A 14,243-nucleotide genomic window follows, 5' to 3' on the forward strand; every position below is an offset into this window, starting at 1 on the left:
AAGAACTCAAGGAACAACAACAAAGACAGCCCAGAGCAAGTAGAAGGAAGCAAATAAGCAAGATCAGAGCAGAATTAAATGACATAGAGACAAAAAGCACAATTCTAAGGATCAGTGAATCAAGAAGCTTATTTTTTGAAAAGATAAACAAAAATGAAAAGCCTTTAAGTAGGCTCATCAAGAAAAGAAGAGGACCCAAATAAACACAATCAGATATGAAAGAGGAGAGATTACAACTGACACCACAGAAATACAAAGGATTGTAAGAAATATCTATGAAGAATTGTATGCCAAGAAATTTGGAGACCTAGGTGAGATGGACAAACTTCTATAAAAGTATCTATCATAACTGAATGAAGAAGAGTCAGAAAGCCTGAACACACCAATAACAGGTGACAAAAATGAAGCAGTAATCAAAACCTTCAGGCACACAAAGACCCTGGACTGGAAGGTTTCACAGGAGAATTTTACAAAGCATTGAAGGGAGAGCTAATGTCTATGCTTCAGAGACTATTTCAAAAAATTCAAGAAGTAAGATTCCCAAACTTTTTAAGGCAGCATTATCCTAATCCCCAAACCAGATAAAGACAAAACAAAGAACGTTCAGGCCAATATCACTGATAAACACAGGCACTGTAATACTCAACAAAATACTGGAATTCCTCATCCAGCAATATGTTAAAAAGATCATACACCATGATCAAGTGGAAGTCATCCCAGTCATGCAAGGATGATACAATATTTGCAAATCAATAAATGTAATACATCACATAAACAAAACAAAAGACAAATCACATGATCATATCAATAGATGCAGAAAAAGCATTTGCTAAGTTACAACACCCATTTATGATAAAAACAGCAAAATGTGAATAGAGGGAGCATTCCTTAACATAATAAAGGCTGTGTAATACAGACCTACAGCCAACATCAAACTCAATAGGCAAAAACTAAAATCTTTTCCACTAATATCAGGAACAAGACAAGGTTGTCCACTTTCACCACTTCATTTCAATATAGTATTGGAAGTTTTAGCCACAGCAGTCAGACAAGAAAAGGAAATAAAAGGCATCCAAATCAGAAGGGAGGAAGCAAAACTGTCACTGTTTGAAGAGGACATGGTAGTGTATATAGAAAGTCCTATGGACTCTACCAAAAAACTGCTTGGCTTAATAAGTGAATTTTGGATACAAAGTTAGTACTCAGAAATTAAAGGAATTTTTGTACACCAATAACAGAATAATCAGATTCAGGAATCAGAAGAATAATCCCATTTGTATAACAACAAGAAAATAAAGTCCCTGGGAATAAGTCTAACCAAGTAGTTAAAACACCTGACCTCGGAAAACTACACAACACTGAAGAAAGAAGTTAAGGAAGACACAAACAAATGAAGTCATGTTGCATGCTCATGGATTGGAAGAATGAACATCATCAAAATGTCCATATTACCCAAAGCAATTTATAGATTTCATGCAATTGCTATTAAAGTACTCATGATATACTTCACAGATATAGAACAAACTTTTCAAAAATTTATATGGAACCATAAACAACCCTGAATAGCAGTAGCAATTACGAGAAAGAAGAACAAAGTTAGGAGGGATCACAGTACCTGATATCAAATTGTGTTACAAGGCTACTGTCATCAGTACAGCACAGTACTGCCATAGAACAGACACATAGACTAATGGAGCAGAACAGAGAGCCCAGAGATAAACCCAATTCTCTACAGTCAATATTTGACAAAGGGGGAAGAAGCATAAAATGGAGTAAAAATAGCGTCTTCAACAAATGGTGTTGGGAGAACTGGACAGCTACATGCAAAAAAATGAAACTCAACCACTTAAAACATACACAAATATAAATTCAAGGTGGATAAAAGACTTAAATATAAGTCGTGACACCATAAAATCCCTAGAGGAAAACATTGGCAGGAAAACTTCAGACATTCCATGCAGCAATATTTTCACCAATATGTCCCCTACAGCAGGGGATATAAAGGAAAGAATAAACAAATGGGACTTCATCAAATTAAAAACTTTTGCATTGGTAAAGAAAACAATATTAAAATGAAAGGAGAACCAACTGTATGGGAAAACATATTTGCCAATGATACCTCAGACCAGGGTTTGATCTCCAAAATATATAAAGAACTCACACAACTCCACTCCAGGAAGTTAACCTGATAAAATATTGGCAAAAGACTTGAAAAGGCACTTCCCCAAGGAGGACATAGAGAGGGCCCAGAGACGTATGGAAAGATGATCAACTTCACTAGACATCAGAGAGATGCATGTTAAAACCACAGTGAGATACCACTTTACACTGATCAGAATGGCCATCATAAACAAATAAAGAATGAGTGTTGGAGAGCATATGGACAGAAGGGAACCCTAATGCATTGTTGATGGGAATGCAAACTTGTGCAGCCACTGTGGAAAACAGTATGGAATTTCCTCATAAAACTAAAAATGAACTGCTTTTTGATGTGGCAATTCCACTCTGGGATTATATCTTGAGAACCCTGAAACACAAATCCCAAAGAACCTTTACACCCCAGTGTTCATAGCAGCACAATTTACATTAGCCAAGTGCAGGAAGCAACCTAAATGTTCATCAGTAAAATAATGGGTCCAAAATTAATGGTACACTTATACAATGGAATACTATGCAGCATAAAGAAAGGAGGAGTTCCTACCCTTTGTGACAGCATGGATGGAAATTGAGAGCATTATACTAAGTGAAATAAGCCAGCTGCTGTGGGACAAATACCATGTTGATCTCACCTTTAAGTGGAACCTAATGAACAAGGCAAACAAGCAAGGAAAATATAACCAGAAACTTTGAAATTAAGAACAGTCTGACAGTAACTAGAATGGAGGTGGGAGGGGATAATGGGAGGGGGAAGATGGGAAGTGTTTTCAGGAACAACTATAAAGGACACATGGATAAAACCAAGGAGGGAGTGTGTTCATCAATGGGAGGTGGGGATGGCTGGACGACTGTACTTGAACAACTATAGAAGAATTAAAAAAATGCTTTGTCTGATTAGGAGCTCAGAGTCTTGAGCTAAGCTTCGTGTTTTCTGGCCATGTGGCCTTGCCCTCAGCAGCTGAGGGATCCTCAGTGCACTAGTCCAGTTCTCTGTATCACAGCTTCCGTTGGATCTGCCTCATAGGTTATGAAGACTGACTTAATATGTATAAAGTAAGTGCAACTGACCTGTGGAACAGTAAGTTCTCTGTAAATGCTGTGGTACAGGCTCACTATCAGTGGTGGCGAACTCAGGTCTCAGACTCTGAATCTTGTACTTTCATATTCTACTGCCTCTGATGGCCTATAGAGTTTATGAAACCTTTATTAACTAATAACTTACAGATGTTTAGAACAATGCAAAGGTATTCATTTTTTCTTAAAATTTGTACTCTTCCCAGATAATTGAAATTGCCAGAAAGTTACCTTTCAAACCACACTTTTTAAAAAAAGATACATTCACTTGGAATATTTAGTTGGCTTAAAAAGGCAAGAATTGTCAAAGCATGAATGAACCTTTATTATAAATTCTGTATTAAATTTTACTACATCCTCTCATTAGGCCCCAAAATGTTCTGCTTTATGTACATTTTATTTCTTCAAAATGTTCAGTTTCTGGTACTGTATAAATAGCCACCAGGATGGATATTATCACCAATGCTGCTATCTATTTTGTGGCTAACAGCTGCTGCTTCTTGTGCTGCCATGTCTTCAGAATTTATTGTTCTACAGAGATGTTTTGAAAAGTATTTTTAACTCTATTTACAGCCCCCTTGTTTTACTCAGCACAGTATGAGTGATAAGCTCCATGTTGCCTTCTAAGCCATACTTTGCTTATTGCTCTATGGCTTTCTTTTGATTAAACCTATGCTCTTGCTTTAGAATGAATCCTCTACCTAAGATTTCTTGGTCTTTTCACAGATCTGGTCCTGCCAGAGTCCTCAGTCCTGTGTGTGGAAAAGAAAACAAAAGAAAAAAACACTGGTATCTTTCCTGGAAGTACTCCTAGTGCAGGTAAGCTGGGAGTTGTGCTTTGAAAGAATAGTGTTATATGAAAGTGGTTTTTGAAGGTTGTAATTGGCTCAGGGTTCCTCTAAGGTAGAAGTACTAAAGTCAAAACTATAGTAGTAGGCAGAAAGTATCAGTGACCCTTTTTCTTACATATTTGTTAAACACATTGTGGTAGGTTATTGTTAGCCAAGGTAATAGCCTAAGTCATTATTATTTTGAAGATTTGACTAGGCATAGTTAATTAGAAGTCTGCTAAATAAGGCTTGGCACAGTGCTTTTCTCAGTACCAAATCCAGGACATCTTAGATGGGTGCTGTGTACTTAACAGCAGTCTTGCTATTATTGTTATGGGAAACCAGGAGTGGTAAGCCTCTATTGAATGCAGACATGAAAGGACTGTTGTTCTCTAGTTACTGCTATCTCATTTGACTTCCCTTAGTGGGCCTGCCTCTTCTGGTCCCTAACTGTTATTTAGGTAACTCTCTGCTTTTTTCTTGCTGCTTTTAAGATTCTCTCCTTATTTTTGATCTTGGATAATGTAATTATGATGTGCCTTGGTGTGTATTTCCTTGCAGTCCAACTGTTTTGGGACTCTGAGCTTCCTGATCTTCCTGGAAGTCTGTTTCCTTTGCCAGATTGGGGAAATTCTCCTTCATTATGTTTTCCAATAAGTTTTTAATTTCTTGCTCTTCTGTTCTTCTTGTGGTGCCACTGTGATTTGGATGTTGGAACATTTAAAGTTGTCCCGGAGGTTTCTAAGCCTCTCCTCATTTCTTTTTTTTTTAATTCTCATTTTTTCATTCTGTTCTGGTTGGATGTTTATTTCTTCCTTCTCCAAATCATTGATTTTATTCCCAGTGTCCTTCTTGTCACTATTGGTTCCTGTACATTTTTCTTTATTTCACTTTTTTCTGTATTTTGCAACCATACTCAACCATTTCTGTGAGCATCCTGATTACCATTGTTTTGAACTCTGCATCTCATAGGTTGGCCATCTTTTCATTATTTAGTTATATTTTTGGAGCTTTGATCTGTCCTTTCATGTGGGCCATATTTCTTTGCCTCAGTGTACTTGTTATGTAGTAAGGGGTGGATCCTTAAGTATTTGCCAGGGTGGGGCAACCTAGGTTACTGCCTTGAGGTGTTGCATGTGGGGTAGGGGTCCAATGGGGAGCAACGCCGCTTTCTTGACTTTCTTCTGACTTCAGTCACTTCTTCCTCTATTCTCAAGCTAATTGTGCCCTTCCGGTGCTGATTCCCAGGTGGGTGGGTTTGTGTATTTCTAGGACCCAGTGGGGTCCTAGATCTGTCCTCCGTCAATCTGTCCTGTGAGGCTGGAAGTTTCTCCTGCTGCCACAACCCCCACAGCTTTTTTCACGCAGAGGCTTTGAGGCTTTATTTCCCTGCAATGCTACCTTGGGTTGCTTAGTCTGTCTTGATCCCCAGTTGTCCCTCCTGGTTTATCCACATGCAAATGTGGGACTGCCCGCTTTGCCAGCCTCTGCCTCGCCCGGTCCACCAGCTGCCGCTCTGCCCACCTTGGTCCTGCAGCTGCTGCCTTGCCATGAGTCCTCTCCACCTAGGCTACTCGTTTCCACCCCGCTTACTGGTCTGGATGAGTGTTTCTTCTTTAACTCCTTGGTTGTTAGACTTCCATAAAGTTTGATTTTCTGAAAATTGTGGGTATTTTTTGTTTTTAATTTGTTGGTGTCTGTCTTTTGGTTGTGCAAGGAGGCAAAGTATATCTGCTATGCCTCCATCTTGGCAGTAGGTCCAGATTTAATTGTTGGTAGATATGTATTACCATTTATTGTTTATAGTTTTGATCTTTTTTTCTCTTAATAAGGTCCCTTTAACATTGCATATAATAATGGGTTGGTGATGAGGAACTCTTAGTTTTTTCTTGTCTGCGAAGCAGCACTTCATCTGGCCTTTAATTCTAAAAAATAGCTTTGCTGGGTAGAACAATCTTGGCTGCGGGTCCCTGCTTTTCATGACTTTGAATATTTCCTGCCAATCCCTTCTAGCCTACAAAGTTTCTTTTCAGAAATCAGCTGACAGTCTTATGGGGATGCCTCTGTAGATAATTAACTGCCTTCTCGCTGCATTTAAGATTCTCTCTTTGCCCTGGCTGGTGTGGCTCAGTGGATTGAGCGCGGGCCTGCGAACCACAGGATCGCGGTTCGATTCCCAGTCAGGGCACATGCCTGGGTTGTGGGCCAGTTCCCAGTAGGGGACTCACGAGAGGCAACCAAACATTGATATTTCTCTCCCTCTCTCCTTCCCTTCCCCTCTAAAGATAAATAATAAATAAAAAATCTTTTTAAAAAAAGATGCTCTCTTTATCAGAGAAATTGCCAATTAACCTTTGGCAATTTAATTATGATGAGTCTTGGAGTGGGCCTCTTTGCATTCATCTTGGATGGGATTCTGTGCTTCTTGGACTTGCACATCTATTTCTTTCACCAAAGCGGGGCAACTTTCTTTTATTATTTTTTCAAATAGATTTTTCAGTTCCTTGCTCTTTCTTTTCTCCTTCTGGCACCTCTATGTTGTGTGTTGTAATACTTAAAAGTTGTCCCACAAGCTGCTTACACTATCCTCATTTTATTTATTTTTTATTCTTTTCTCTTCTTGTTGTTCTGATTGGTTGGTTTTTGCTTTCTTTTGTTTCAAAGCATTGATTTGATTCTAGGCTTTATCCACTCCACTGTTGTTTTCCTGTAAATTGTTCTTAATTTCATTAGTAAATACTTTGTTTTGAATTTATTTTTTATATGTTGTTGAAATCCTCACTGTGTTCCTTGAACATCCTTATAACCAGCGCTTTGAACTGTGCATCTGATAGATTGCTTGTCTCCATTTTGTTTACTTCTTTTTCTGGAGTTTTCATCTGTTTTTTCATTTGGGCCATGTTTCTTTTTCTTGTCATTTTGGCAGCCTCTCTGTGTTTGTTTCTATGTGTTAAGTAGAGCTGCTATGACTCCCTGTCTTGATAGCATGGACTGATGTAGTAGATGTCCTGCAGGGTTCAGTGGCACAGCCTTTGCTATCATCCATGCTGGGTACTTGAGCTGCGCCCTCCATGTGGGCTGAATATACCCACTCTTGTAGTTGGTTCTTGATTGCTATTGACAAGTCAATGAAAGCAATTTACCCAGGTCAGTAAGCTGCCAGGACTGGCTTTGACCACTAACCACCAACCTCTGCCCTATGCGGAGGATCAGCTGTGCAGGGGCAGGGCAGTGGTGCTGCGATGTTGTCTGTAGTTGTCCACTGGATGTGTTGGCCCTTGAATTTCCCAGGTGGTGCAGGCCAGGGTCTGCCCCTACTTGTGTTCTTCCATAGCCACCTTGTTTGAGCTATAAAGCAATATGAGATGTCTGCTACTTGTGCTGTGCCTAGAGATTCTCTGGTGAAGCCAAACTGTGAATCTAGGCTGGACATTTCTAGTGCTGGGTCTGGGACCACTAGGAAAAGGTATGTGAAAGGTTTTCTTAGGCTCCACTGAGGAAGAAATGCCAGTCAGCCACAAAGTTAGGCAGTATAGAGCCCTATTGGGGTTGTGCGCCCAGGCGAGGTTCCCTGGCCCACAGAGCGGGGCCGGGGAAGTCGCACCCAATCAGGGAATGTGGTGGGGTTTTATTTTGGTTGGCTCTCTTCATGGGAGCTGGGGATTGGTCTCCTTTGAACAAAGTGGCAATATATCATTGGTGGCTTTCCTCAGGCTCAGGTTGCTATGCAGATAAAGCCTGCCCTTTTGGCTCTCTGGTTCCTCCCACCTCCCTCTGGTTTGACATCAGCCATCTTTTCCAGGTTGCAGTTCAGCCGCCATTTTGTCCTACTCTGCCCATCCTAACATTCCTACCTCTTTGATAGGATAAGGGGTGCCGTGTTTGATCCGGCTACTTCCTGTTGTTGGGGGATATCGAGGGGAGGAGCTAGAGGTCGGCCATTTCTGGTCTAGGAAGTGAGGTGGGTGATGATAGGCTGTAATCCTTTTAAGTTTGTGTGGGAGATAGGAAATTGGGGTTGGGATGGGAAAATGTAGGGCCCTTTTAGGGGGATGACGGCTGGGGGGTGATGAGAAGCCACTGTTGGGATAGAAGTGTCCCATACTTGTGGGTTGACAAGGGAAGGGGTAGTGGGTGGAGCTGGAGGAGGAATTGGATTTTCTAACAGTGGGAGAATAAGGGAGGAGGAACGGGTCGGGTTTTGCGCTATCTGAAGAGTGATGCCTATTAATTGGAGAACATCGTCCTAGAAGCCGAATAGGGCAGGAGGGTATGACAAGGAATGAATGGGGAAAGGGAAAGCTGTCCAGACTGCAGCGAAGCAGGAGGGTTTGCCACGGGCGAGACGGGGTCCCGTCAACCCCCATGACGGAGATCTGGGAAAGAGTAAGAGGTCCTGAAAAAGATGGTAAAACAGAGTAGGTAGCCCCTGTGTCTACTAGGAAAGAGATGGACTTACCTGCTACCTGCAGCGTTACCCTGGGCTCGGCGAGGGGGATGGGGGTCTTTGAGTCTGGGCCGCTTCAATTGCCTAGGAGTCCGAGAAGTTCTGGTGCAGCCAGGGAAGAGTCCACACCTTGATCGACTGGTCCCCTGTGTCGAGGCACCAGGAACAAACATCTAACGGGACAGGCATCCCTCCAGTAGCCAAGCTGTTGACAATCTGGGTAAGGCTTCGTTGGTGGCCGAGGTTGAGGACACTGGTGGGCCCAGTGCCCTTCTTTGCCACACTTGAAACAGGCCCCTGGTGGGGTGTTCTTTGGTCCAGACTTAAGCTTCACCCCTGTGGTGGTGTTTGTGGCTGGCCACAGGGCTGCTAGCGTGGCTTGGGTTTGTAGGGCTATCTTTTGCTGTAGGTGAGCCTGGCAGGCAGCCTCAGCCTCTGCTTCCCAGTTATTGAAAACCTTAAATGCCATATTTACCAGATCTCACATGGGGGTTTGGGGGCCATCCTTGGCCTTTTTCAGTTTCCTTCTAATATCTGGGGCCGACTGGGAGATAAAGTGAGTTGCTAAGACCGTGGCCCCAGCATTAGAAGTCGGGTCAAGGTAGGTATGGAGCACTATTGCCTTGGTTAGTCTGTTGAGAAATAGCACCGGATTTTCTCCAGGGCCTTGGGTGACCTCTCTGAGTTTATCATAATTAACTGCTTTCTGGGCCGATTGGTGCATACCTGCTATCAGGCACTCAACCATTTGGTCGAGGCGCCTCCAATCCACCTGTCCTACCTGGTAGTCCCAGTCTGGTTCTGCCTCTGGCACGGCTTTAGCCCCTATTGGTATGAGGGGGTGGTGTGGGTTTGGTCTATATGAGCCCTAGCTGCAGTCCAGACGCAGTTGCGCTTGTCTGGGGTCATGGTGGAAGTTAAAATAATGTGCAGGTCATGCCGTGTGAGGTCATAAGCCTGGACTAGGTACTGGAATTCCCTGATAGGCGTTTTTCAATTGAAGAGAGGTGAGTTAGTGAAAAAGGGACATGGACCCGAACTACACCTTCTGCTCCCGCCACTTCCCGGAGGGGGCAAATGCGGGAGTCTAGGGGCTCTAGATTCAGGTGGAAATGAATATGTGAGCTGACTGGGGAAGAAAGGTCTTCAGAGGGAGAGGGAGAATCCGGTTGACAGGGGAGGGCCAGGGCTGGAGTAGCCATTGGTGGGAGCTGGTGAGGAGGAGGAGAAGCAAGATCTTCAGGGGAATCAGAGAAGAAGGAGGGAGATTTTGAGGCAGTAGGCTTAGGGGACCAGACATGTTCAGGGTTCTATCAGGCAAGGAGAACTTGGGCTGTGGAGCATTGGGTGCACAGATCTGGGCGGTAGCGCAAGGCCCAAAAGCCCTGAATGCAGGGGACCTCAGACCATTTGCCAGTCCATCTGCAAAAATTATGTAGGTCAGTAAGGGTAACAAAATCAAAAGTGCCTTTAGTAGGCCAGGTCTCACTATTATTGAGCTGATATAATGCCAGGCCATAGTGGATAGAAAAATCAGCCGTTTTTGCTTGAGGCCAGGATCAGTTGTTGGCAAATTTTTCAGGAGGCACCCTAGAGGTGACTTAGAGTCTGGTTTGGACTCCTGCCCCCCCATTCCTGGTCCCACAAGGAGCAGCAGATGGGAATCGGCATCCCTCAACCCAATCTGCTGATCCGGTCAGGTAAAAATGGGGATCTAGGCCCAGGGACGTCTCTCTAGTGCCTAGAGCCTCTCAGCAGAGGGAGAGCAGCCTCTCCTGGAAGGGTCACCCTGACGCAGCGCTGCGATTTGGTGGAGAGCAGTCTCTCCCAGTAGATGGGGGCCCAGAATCAGTGTTCAGGGACCAGAGACTTAAGGGCAATGTCACTTACCCTGGTTCTTTGTCCGGACTGATGGGGTGGCCCTGAGGCCTCCTTGGGGACCTGGGAGAGGAGCGGTCTTCAGCAGACAACTCCTCCCGTGTTTCAGCACCAAATGAAAGGTTTTCTTAGGCTCTGCCAAGGCAGAAATGCCAATCAGCCACAAAGTCGGGCAATAAAGAGCTTTATTGGGGTTTGCGTGCCCAGGCAAGGTTCCCTGGTCCACCGAGTGGGGCCGGGGAAGTAGCGCCCAAGCAGGAAATGTGGCAGGGTTTTATTTTGGTTGGCTCTCTTCGTGGGAGCTAGGGGTTGGTCCCCTTTGAACAAAGTGGCAGTGTGTCATTTGTGGCTTTCCTTGGGCTCAGGTTGCTATGCGGATAAAGCCCGCCCTTCGGCTCCCTGGTTTGACGTCAGCTGTCTTTTCCGGGTTGTAGTTCAGCCACCATTTTGTCCTACCCTGCCCATCCTAACAGTATGGAGCCTAGGGGCTCACTGAAGGCAGCTGTTGCTTTTTGATAGGATTTAGAAAGTTGTGAAGCTTGACCCAAGATGAGCCATTCGTGTGGATATCATGGTTAATAGTTTGGATGGGCCCATAAACTGGGTTGGTTGGAGTCTCAGGGGACCTCCAGGGCTGGGCAAAGAGTATTAGCCAGGTTGATGGAGTCTCAGATATGGCACTGTCTTGCTGGCTCTGGTTTGAAGTAGGAGGGTTCAGAAACAGACAGTGGACTCTGTCTGCCTTTCTGTCTGAGAGAAAACTGTCCCCCAGTTCTTGCATTGATGCTGGGCACTTCAGTTTCTCCCACTATGCCACTAGTGCCTTTAAGCTGCTACACTGGTGCTGGAGCTCAGAGAGTGAATCTGAGTCAGTCCATGTGTGGGTTCTTCAGCGGGAACTGCTTGGGACTCCAGAAGTTTCTTCCACTGACTCAATCTCCACTTGTTTTTGCAGCTAGAAATTATGGGGACTTATCTTCCTGGTACTGAAATCCTGGCCTGAGGATTCCTAGTGTGGGGCTGGGACTCCTTGCTCCTTCGATATCCCTCCCAAAATTTTTATCCACCACATGTGGATGTGAGACGAGCCCATTCCGCGTCTTTTCCTCTACTACCAGTCTTGATGGGTGTGGTTTCTTTTAATTCTGGAGTTGTCAGACTTCTATTCAGTTGGATTTCTGATGATTCGAAGTAATGGCTGTTCTGTATTTTATTTGTAATTTTGATGTGGTTGTGCTAGCAGGCTAGCTGTGTTTACCTATGCCTCCATCTTAACCAAGAGTCCTCCAAATACATGTTTTAAGTCATTTGAAATAATTGTGTTTTGCATGATTACTCCACTGAGTCAATAAATATTTAGGTCTGTTTCATTTTGCTTTTGAATTTTAGGGATTAAAAAGTTTTTAGATTTTTTTGTTTAATACTTATGGAAAATGTCCCAGAGCCAAGCTTGTAGAACAAAGCAGAATCAAAACAGTGTAGCTTTGGTATTTGTTCCCTCCTCTACCTCTGTCTTTTCTTCCCCTCATTCTATTTAAAACATAAGCAAGTATGCGTGCATGCATGTGCACTCTTATGTACATACTTTTTTACTGCCTCCCAATACAATCTTAGATGAATGGCAGGAAACTATACATAACTTTCTTTACTTGCTTTTTGCTCTTCCTAGTATTTCCTGGATCATTCAGTACAAGTATATAGAGATGCTCTTTATGCTTATTTTTGCAGCTTTATCATATTTCATTGTGTGAATGTGTTATAGTTTATTCAGCCACTCCCATATTAATTGACTGTTGGATTGTAGAGTCTTATTGTTATAGATAGTGCTATAGTAAACACTGTAAATATATTTTTTGAAATTTTGCTACCCTACAGGGGGATCTTAGTTTTAGGTAGACTAACTTGATTTCAGGAAGCATTCAAATGCAAGGTTACTGCTACTAACAGATTGTTCTGGTAGTAATGGGCAATGTAGGAGGCCAGTTTTTTCACTTAGGGTAGGAATTTTTCTTTCAAAATGGGTCCACTCATTGGAGTGCTGAATCATTGTTTTTATATATACTGTGTTCATATAATTTCCATGTTTTCTAGTTTCAGTTTCTTTAAAATAGCTTGAGACTTGAGAAACTTTGAAGCAAGCTGACTATAGCAGTCTAGTGTTACAGAATGTTTTTACTTAGTCTTTTATAGTTGTCTTATAACCAATTTTTCAAAAAAATTTAAGGAAAATAATACACTTTTATGGATAATTTTCAAAGTATTCAACTTAGTATTATAGAAATAGTAAGTTCCTAATTTTGTAGCCACATTTTTGCTCATTTCTGATCAGTTTACATAGTATTAATTTATACAATTGCAACAGTGAGTACCTAAGTGATATAACCAGGTTTGGACATGTTAAAAGAAAATTTTGCATAGAGTTTACTGGTCTGGCAGGCTTTATTCAACAATTTGTGAATTGGACAGTATCCATTCTAGCAAATAGAAAGGACCTCCAAAGAGCTGTAAAAGGTAAGAGATTTGTTTTTACTCCAAAGTAAGCAGGGACGCAGAAGTTATATTGGGCATTAGCTAATTGGTTAAAGCAAGATTATTTTTTTCTTTTTAATTTTATAGAGGGGAAAGAATGGGGAAGAGAGACAGAGATATCGATTTTGTTGCTCCACTTAGCCATGCACTCATTGGTTGCTTCTTGCATGTGTCCTGACTAGGGATGAACCTGTAACCTTGGTTCCATTAGGATGATGGTCTAAGCAAATGAGTACCCAGCTGGGGCCAGAGCAGGGTTATTTTCCTTATATGGAGCCAAGAGAAACCTTGGAGTTGGGTATGGTAACTGGTACTAAGCAGGCCAAGTGCTGATTGGTTGACCTAGGCCTGCCTTTTTTCAGAAGAACCAAGGATAGAGACTTAGTTAAGTTTTGGTTTGCCGACATGGGGTTTAGCAAGAGTAATTCCACCTTAGGGCTAATAAGGTTACTTTTAACAGGTATAAACAGATTTTTGATATGCCTTTAACTTGTGGAAGCAGAAATGTACACATCATTGAGAGTAGCTTACGAAATATGAGTGTTGTGTATGTTCTGTGCATTAGCTAATGTATTTTAAGGTGGGAATGAGTAGCATCCTTCCTGTTCTAAAATTCCCCAGTTCTCCATGGGAGGAGCCTGGCACTTAGAAGGTGCTCAGAAAATGTTGGGTGAGCCATCTTAGTATTTGAGTCAGACTGGCTCTCTTATCCCTATGAAAATACATGCTTGTTCACTTATTTGAGTAGGTTAATTTATTCAGACATTTTATGTCTCCCCAAAGGGAAGGGATTTACAAAGATCTAAAAAAAGAATCTTTGCAAAGTGATAGTTGACTGTTAAAAAAATATTTATATTTAAACAATTAATCAGGGTGATATTGGTTAATAAACATGTAGGTTTTAAGTGTACAATTCTGTCTGTGATACATCATCTATATATTGCATTGTGTGCCCACCACCCAAAGTCAGGGTTTCTTCTAGCACTATGTATCTGATCCCTTTACCCTTTACTACTCCCCACTGCCCTTCCCTCTGGTAACAACCATACTGTTGTGTGTGTCTATGCATTTTTGTTTTTCTTGCTTATTTGTTGCTTTCAGTTTTATATTCCACATATGAGTGAAATCACATGGTTGTCTTTTTCTGACTTATTTTGCTTTGATAGATGATTTGTTAAAGAAGATATGGTACATATATACAATGGAAAACGACTTAGCTATAAGAAAATGAAATACTGCCATTTGTGAGGGATCTTTAGACTATCATGCTATGTAAAATATATTGCCTTTAAATCAGTTCTTGGTATATTATTTTGATGATTGACTGA

At 42.1% G+C, this 14,243-nt stretch overlaps 1 protein-coding gene across 3 annotated transcripts in view; it reads left to right on the forward strand.

The window, feature by feature from the left end:
* The window catches only part of MARCHF8 (membrane associated ring-CH-type finger 8), a 160,671-nt gene that overhangs the window by 40,907 nt on the left and 105,521 nt on the right, over positions 1 to 14,243 (forward strand). For 2 of the 3 annotated variants that reach the window (XM_037056708.1, XM_037056710.1), the window contains exon 2: positions 3,958 to 4,050. The exons of the other annotated variant lie outside the window; for it this stretch is intronic. The gene's annotated coding sequence lies outside the window, so the exon portion shown is untranslated. The remainder of the gene's footprint in view (positions 1 to 3,957; positions 4,051 to 14,243) is intronic. 3 annotated transcript variants of the gene reach the window in all.

The sequence above is a fragment of the Sturnira hondurensis genome, unplaced genomic scaffold (assembly GCF_014824575.4).
Source record: "Sturnira hondurensis isolate 20B ecotype Veracruz unplaced genomic scaffold, ASM1482457v3 Scaffold0009125, whole genome shotgun sequence".
Taxonomy (NCBI): Eukaryota; Metazoa; Chordata; class Mammalia; order Chiroptera; family Phyllostomidae; genus Sturnira; species Sturnira hondurensis.